This window comes from Bos taurus, chromosome 16, assembly GCF_002263795.3.
Source record: "Bos taurus isolate L1 Dominette 01449 registration number 42190680 breed Hereford chromosome 16, ARS-UCD2.0, whole genome shotgun sequence".
Lineage (NCBI taxonomy): Eukaryota > Metazoa > Chordata > Mammalia > Artiodactyla > Bovidae > Bos > Bos taurus.
In genome coordinates, this window is record NC_037343.1 from 24,302,164 (window position 1) to 24,309,744 (window position 7,581).

Below are 7,581 nucleotides of genomic sequence, written 5' to 3' on the forward strand. Positions count from 1 at the left end.
TCGAACCCAGGTCTCCTGCATTGCAGGGAGATTCTTTATTGTCTGAGCCATCAGGAAAGCCCAAATATTGTGTATTAATACATATATTAATACATACATGGAATCTAGAAAAATAGTACTGATGAAACTATTTGCAGAGAAGGAATGGAGAAGCAGACATAGAGAATGGACTTTCAGACACCATGGGTGAAGGCAAGGGTAGGATGTTTTGAGAGAATGGCATTTGCTTCTTTTTTAAAATCAATTGATGGGACTTCCCTGGTGGTCCAGTGGTTAAGACTCTGCATTTCCACTACAGTTGGCCTAGGTTTGATCCCTGGTCAGGGAACTAAGATCCTACAAGCTGTGTGAACAAAACAAATCTAAGCAAAAATCAATTGGTGCCTTTTAATGAATCAAGAAGTAAGAAGGAAGTCCAAAATACAGCATTACCAATGTAAAGAACATGGGGCCATTGGTATGGGTTTTTTTGTGTGTTTGTTTCTTTGTGTTTATTTTATTTTTCCAGACAAGGTAAGAGTTAGAGATGCTGGTGAGAAATTGCCACATTCTCTAAAAGCCCACAGAGATTCTGTCTGTCAACTGGTTTTCCTCTCTTTGTACCTTCCAGCCAAGCTTCAGAGGAAACTCTTTTCATGTGAACTGGAAAAGATGAATTTCAAGCTTCATTGAGATCTTGAAAACCTAAAATCCTCCATGAAAAAAACCCTGCATCTCCAGAATCTTTCATCCCAAAGAATTAGAAAGCTTTTTTTCTTGGGCTCTGAAATGGTTGGATTATTAACTATGATAACTTAAGTTACTGAATAGAAGGATGTAATAAATCTGAAGGTATTTGTTCTGGTTTTGACTAAGCAAAATTGTATAATATTAAATCAGATGTTGTTATAAACATATGAAATGGCACGTTTTTCCCCAGCTTGGGGCATTGTGGCATGAAGCTTCTGGGAATCTCAAAAAAAAAAAAAAAATGTTTTTACATTCTTGCATACCAAGTCTGGTTTCTGCTAGGTTTTCTTCTTTCTGAGTATGAATGCTAAATAAAAGTGCTTCTGTTTAGATCCTTGTGTTTTCCCAGCAAGTTAGCAAGGCTGACTGATGATGTTCTTGCTCCTTTGCAGGCTGTTCTATGGGGTAGAAGGAAAGGCCTGGGACGTGTGTGTGTGTGTGTGTGTGTGTGTCCGTGTGTGTCTGTTAAATGGCAGGGATGAATGGCATCCTACTACCCTGGCATGTCTGGGTTGGAGAGACTCTTAGACACAAGCTAGTTCACCAACCTCCTCATGACCCTGGAGAGAGCGGCACAATTGCCTCTGGTAAGTGGTTATGTTGGCCTTGAGCTTCTGCCTCAAAGTGGTGGTAATGCTGCTGTGTGGTGCACAAAACAATGAGAAAAAAACTACAAAGAAATCATGAGGTACAGAGTGCCAAAGAGCAATTATAGTTTTTCTTGTGTTGGCGCTTAGTGGTAATTTTTATTTCCTTAGTTTCCAGGTGTATTATTTTTCATAATGGGAGAAAGTAAATGGATATTCAAAACATAATTGTAGCCTTAAAAAAGTTTGAGTATTTAACAATCACCTTTAAGAAAGATGATTTGGGATTTTGGTAGCATTCTACAAATTGTGTAGAGCCACATTGTCCAACATGGTAGCCATTAGCCATGTGGGGTTCCTGAAATATGGCTGGTCCCCCCAGAGATGTACAATATATGAGAGATACACACCCAATTTCAAATACCTAGTGCAAATAAAAGAGTGCAAGATAGATCAGCAATCATTTTTATAATGATGATGCATTGAAATGACAACAGTTTGGAAATATTGGATTAAATTAATTATTTTTTAAAATTTATTTTATTGAAGTATAGCTGTATGCGTTAATTTCTGCTGTATAGCAAAGTGATTCAGTTATACATGTATATGTATACATATATAATCTTTTTCATATGCTAAATGGTTTATTATGATTATTACAGGATATTGAGTGGTGTTTCCTATTCTATACAGTAGGACCTATTGTTTATCCATCTGTATATAATAGTTTGCATCTGCTAATTCCAAACTCACAAGCCATCCTTCCCTACCCTCTCCCTTTGGCAACCACAAGTCTGTTCTCTATGTCTGTGAGTCTGTTTGTGTTTCATAGATACATTCTTCTGTGTCATATTTTAGATTCCACATATAAGTGATATCAGATGATATTAGTCTTTCTCTTTCTGACTTAGCATGATCATCTCTAGGTTCATCCATGTTTCTGTAAACAGAAGCAACCTAAATGTCCATCAACAGATGAACGAATTAAGAAGATATATACAATGAAATACTCAGCCATAAAAATGGATTGGCTATTAATAAATTAGTAAAACTATTTTCACTTTTTTTTTTTACCTTTTTGGCATGACTACCAGAAAATTTAAAATGACATTATGTGGGTCTTGTATGAAGAGAGAAGATTAGCATTCTTTTTGACAAGAGTAGGGGAGGGCCTGGACAACACACATATAGTGAAGACATTGCCACCTATTTGGTAACATCTGAACATGGTTTTGAGAAAGGAGAGTGATAGCTTAATGAGTGTGAGGTGTCCTTTTAGGATGATATAAAGGTTCTGGATCCAGGTAGTGGTGATGGCTGCACAATATTGTGAATGTACTAAATATCACTAATGGTAAATTTTATGTCATGTGTATTTTATCACACACACACACACACAATTACATATGTGGCTTATATTATCCTTCTGTTTTCACGTGTTTAAAGTAAAGAGGTAGGGGGTATGGCTTTGCTTAAAATAGTGTCTCTAGAAATACAGAGGGCTTCCCTGGTGAGTCAGTGTAAAGAATCCACTTGCCAATGCCAGAGACATGGGTTCGATCCCTGGGTTGGGAAGGTCCCCAGGAATTGGCAACCCACTCTGGTTATCTTGCCTGGGAAATCCCACAGACAGGGGAGCCTGGTGGGCTACAGTCAATGGGATTGCAAAGAGTCAGAAATGACTTAGTGACTGAACAACAACAACAAGAAATAGAGAAAAATGTGGAAAGAGGCAAGCATGGACTGAAGGTGGTTGAGAGAGTTTAGAATTCTTTTCTCTCTCCCTTTGGTGAAAATGTTAACACGTTTCCTGAAGCCCCTGGAGGCCTTGGCTTCACGCAGTCCCTATCTCTTTGCAACGCCTTCCTCTAACTTGTCTCATTCCACTTTTCCTCCACACTTGGCATGCTGCCCATTGCAGGGTTTCTCACTAAAGATAACTCCTTCCCTAAAATTCCTCACAGTTATGTGGTGTTAAGGAATTAGCGATCTTGACAGTTGAAAATAAAATAGAACACTCAGATCAGGCTCCACAAGCCTCCTGCCTCCCAGATACTGTTGACTGAGAAAAACGAAAGTCTTATCTCTGCATCTCTGGAATCCAGCTTCTTCAGTGTACACCTCAGGAGGCAAAATGGATCTGTGGTGTCAGGAGTCAGGACAGTGGTCCTGGGGGCTGGAAGTGAAAGGAGGTGGCAGTGCACAGGTTGGGGTATCGCGAAGGGCTTGTGAGTGCGGCCAATATTCTGATCTGGGTGCTCCTTACCTCAGTAAGTCCATATGGTGAAACCATTGAATTGGTGACCCCATGTGCATTCCTCATCAATACCAAGTTTAAAAACAAACCACCCTGGGAGGTGGATACTTCTCTGAGTGTTGAGCGACCAGCCCTGGAATGAGTGAACGCGGGGTGGCTGGTGCATACCCACTTCCGGCGGGACTTGGATTGACAAGGTCAGTCCAGGAGGAAGAGGTGGAGACTTTCGGAGGTCCCGCCCCAAGACCCTCTGCCTGTGATCTTTGTGAGTGAGCGACTCGCCTCAGACAATTCACCGTTGTACCTTCTCTCCTGTCTCTGCATTTGGGGCCCCCACACACTTGGAGGTCAGGGAGGGAGGGGTGTGAGCTTGAGTGACTCTTAACAAGAGGCGGGCTCAGCCACTGGTGTAGGTGAGACCCCCTCAGGACAATCATATTCTTGGGAGAGATTGGAATTCTTCCCCTGCCGTAAATAGACCCCCGTGAGGGGAGGGGGGACTGCCCCGGAGCCACCAGGCCCTGTGGTTATCACCTACGGAAATCCTGTGTAGTGGTAAATACAGCCTCAGCAAAGCCTGGAGAAGAGATTACAGGGGGGAGCCAAGGAGGGCTGCTGAGGAGGCTGCCCTGGGAGGTTATTAACCAGATAGGGGCGGGAAACCAGAGGCTGGGGGATTTGGGTTGGAGGAACACAGGAGGAAATGAGGGAGGAAAAATAAACAACTGAGATTAGCAAGCTCACTTGCTTCCTCCCCTCCACCCTTTTGTTTTGTGCCTGGAAGAGGTCGCTCCTGAGATCTCCTCTGCTGCAGACAACAGCCTGAAGGCTGATTTTGTAAACGGGGCCTGGCTCCTGCCTCCTTCCCCCATAGCCAGTTAGTTTCTCGCAGTGACCTTGCCCCCCAAAACCAGCCTGCGGCAGGATTCCTACATGCTCCCACCCCCCACCCCCACCCCCACCTCTACAAGTGCAAAGTGCCCAAGGAGATGTGTCCAGCTGGATCACCAGGGGCACCAAATGCCGTGTCCCTGTCAGGGAACTGGTTCAGGGGAGGTTCATGACAATGTTGTTGACCCTTGGAGAGGTTTTTGTTTCTTTGGATCACAACCAGAAATGATCAGATGTGGCCCTACTTTGAAGTGCTAAGGTTCAGGTCCGCCAGCCTGCTGGAAGTCATCTGGTTCCCTTGGAAAAACTTCAGCCCCATAAGATAGGCGAGAGGGAACTGGAAGGTGACCAGGAAAACTGCCTGTTCAGACCTCAGCGCTGGCTGTGCTGGTTGAGTGACTGGGGGCCAGGCTTCCTAACCTTTGTGGGTCTTCACTGAAACAGCCATAAAATAGGAATGAGTATGCTAACGCACCATCCATCATATGATACTACTGAGGCCTCATGTATACACGACTATCTGATAGCAGGTATGTAAAAGTACTTTGTGAACTGCAGAGCGCCTCCCTGGGAACTTTATGGCAGGGGTTATCAGAGTGGTCTGCTAGGGTGTGTGGGCAGAAAATTGTTACAGAGAATGCACAGAACTCCAGTTTGCAAATGTTTTACTTTTATGTTAGAGAATCTTTAAGGAAAATCAAGATCCTGATAAAAATTAGCTAACCCTCAATGCTTGTTACTTAAGAGAAAAGCTGCTTGAGACTTTCCTGCCCATCCAGTGGTTAAGAGTCTATGCTTCCACTGCAGTGGCCGTGGGTTCAATCGCTGGTCTTGGAACTAAGATCCAAAATCCTGTGGGGCCACGGCCAATAAATAAATAAATGAGAGAAGCACCTCAATAGAAAACCTTGGGATGGCATTTTGGGGTCACATCTGAAATCACTTTGTTCTTAGTCCACCCCTGGGGCCTTTCTCTCCTGCTCAGACACATGTCTGCACCAGGGAGCAGATTCCCACCCTCAACTCACCTCTTGCACAGCAGTCAATGCCTTTATAAGTTCTTTCTTTCTTTTTTTTTAATTAATTTTTATTGGAGTATGGTTGCTTTACAATGTTGTGTTAGTTTCTGCTGCACAGCAAAATGACTCAGCTATACATAGACGTTCTTTCTGCATTGCTTGTTTAGGCCCGGTCCAACGAGCTCCCCGTCTGTGAGGCCTGTCTCTCTAAGCAGTGTAAAAATGTGAAGTGCCAGGGTAGTTATCTAGAGAGAGGGCAGGCTAGGAGCAGCTTATTGAAAGCCTTTCTCCTGCTTAGCTGCCCGCTGAATAGGCTCCCTAAAGATGATGAGGCGTTAGAGGCCAGAGACAGTTTTGTTTTTTTTTTAATTTGGACCATTAAATATTTTTTTAATTGGAGGATAATTGCTTTACAGTGCTGTTTTGACCATACAACAACATGAATCAGTCATAAGTCTACATATGTCCTCTCCCTCTTGAACCTCCCTCCCACCTCCCACCCCATCCCACCCTTCTAGGTTGTCACAGACCACTGGGTTGAGCTTCCTGTGTTATACAGTAAGTTCCCACTAGCTATCTGTTTTACATATGATAATGTATATGCTTCAAGGCTACTCTCTCAATTCATCCCACCCTCTCCACAAGGCTGCTCTCTATGTTTGTGTCTCTGTTCTTACCCTGCAAATAGGTTCATCAATACAGTTTTTCTAGATTCCATATATATGTGTAAATATATGATATTTGTTTTTCTCTTTCTGACTTACTTCACTCTGTAACAACAGGCTCTCGGTTCATCCACTTCAGTAGCTGCTGCTGCTGCTGCTAAGTCGCTTCAGTCGTGTCCGACTCTGTGCGACCCTGTAGACGGCAGCCTACCAGGCTCCTCCATCCTCTAGAACTGACTCAAATTCATTCCTTTTATGGGTGATTAATATTTCATTGTATATATGTACCAGAATTTCTTTATTCAGTCACCTGTCGAAGGACATCTAGGTTGTGTCTATGTTCTGACTACTGTAAATAGTGCTGCAATAACCATTGAGGTACATGTGTCTTTTTGTATTACGGTTCCCTTAGGGTATACGCCCAGTAGCGGGACTGCTGGCCCATGTGGTAGTTTTAGTCCTAGTTTTTTACTGTTCTCAATAGTGGTTGTGTCACTTTACTGATGTGGACCATTTTAAAGTCTTTATTGAATTTTTTACAATATTGCTTTTTTTAAAAAAAATGTCCTGGTTTATTGGCCATGAGGCATGTGGAACCTTAGCTCCCTGACCAGGTATCGAACCCTCATCCCTACATTGGAAGGTGAAGTCTTAACCACGGGACCACCAGGGAAGTCCCATGGAAGACATCTTAAAGATGTTCATAAAATGCTTATTGAGCACCTACTATGGGCTCCACACAGTCATCAACAAAACAGACACAGTGCTGCAGTCAGTAATGGAGCTTCCCCTACAGTGGGAAAGCCTGGCATGAAGCAGCTAATGACACAAATAACTAATTGCAAGTGTGACGAACATTACCAAGGGGAAGTTCAGGGTCCCAAGAGACCATTTCAGCCTAGCCCTGGAGGATAACCGCCTCATGCAATGCAGGATGTGGTGGTGGTTAGGATTAGATGTGGGGAGACACTTTCCCAGCAAAAGGAACCTACATATGAACATATTCTTCCCTGGGAAAGGACGTGATGCCATATATTCCATTTACAGAAGGACAGCCACAGTTATATGAAAAGACTATTAAAATACTTTCCTCTTTTCTGATTTCATCTCTGTGTGTTTATTTTCTTCATATACTTCAATGAAAACAGTATACCACTGTAGACTGAATATAAAAATGAACACCAGCTGTCTTCTGTTAAGCAAAACATAAAGATATTTGCAGAAATATAAGATAATGCCACTTAGCACTAAAATTTTGGAGGGGAGATATAATTGTTTTTAAAAATATGGTATTCATGCTAACGTGTAGTGAGCTGACTATTGCTTTTTAGAAGACTTACTAAATGTATTTTTTAATTTCTCAAAAGAAAATATCTGCTTTTTCAGGAGGAAAACTGGAGGCATGGTCTCCTTGTCTTCAGCCATCCCCTTGG

At 42.7% G+C, this 7,581-nt stretch overlaps 1 non-coding gene and 1 pseudogene across 1 annotated transcript; both read left to right on the forward strand.

Moving 5' to 3' along the window:
• Window positions 1-255: 255 nt before the first annotated feature.
• On the forward strand, window positions 256-328 carry TRNAG-UCC (transfer RNA glycine (anticodon UCC)). Its single transcript has one exon. It is a non-coding gene; the product is annotated as a tRNA-Gly (tRNA).
• Window positions 329-2,434: 2,106 nt separating this feature from the next.
• On the forward strand, window positions 2,435-2,552 carry LOC112441906 (uncharacterized; annotated as a pseudogene).
• The last annotated feature ends 5,029 nt before the right edge of the window (window positions 2,553-7,581 follow it).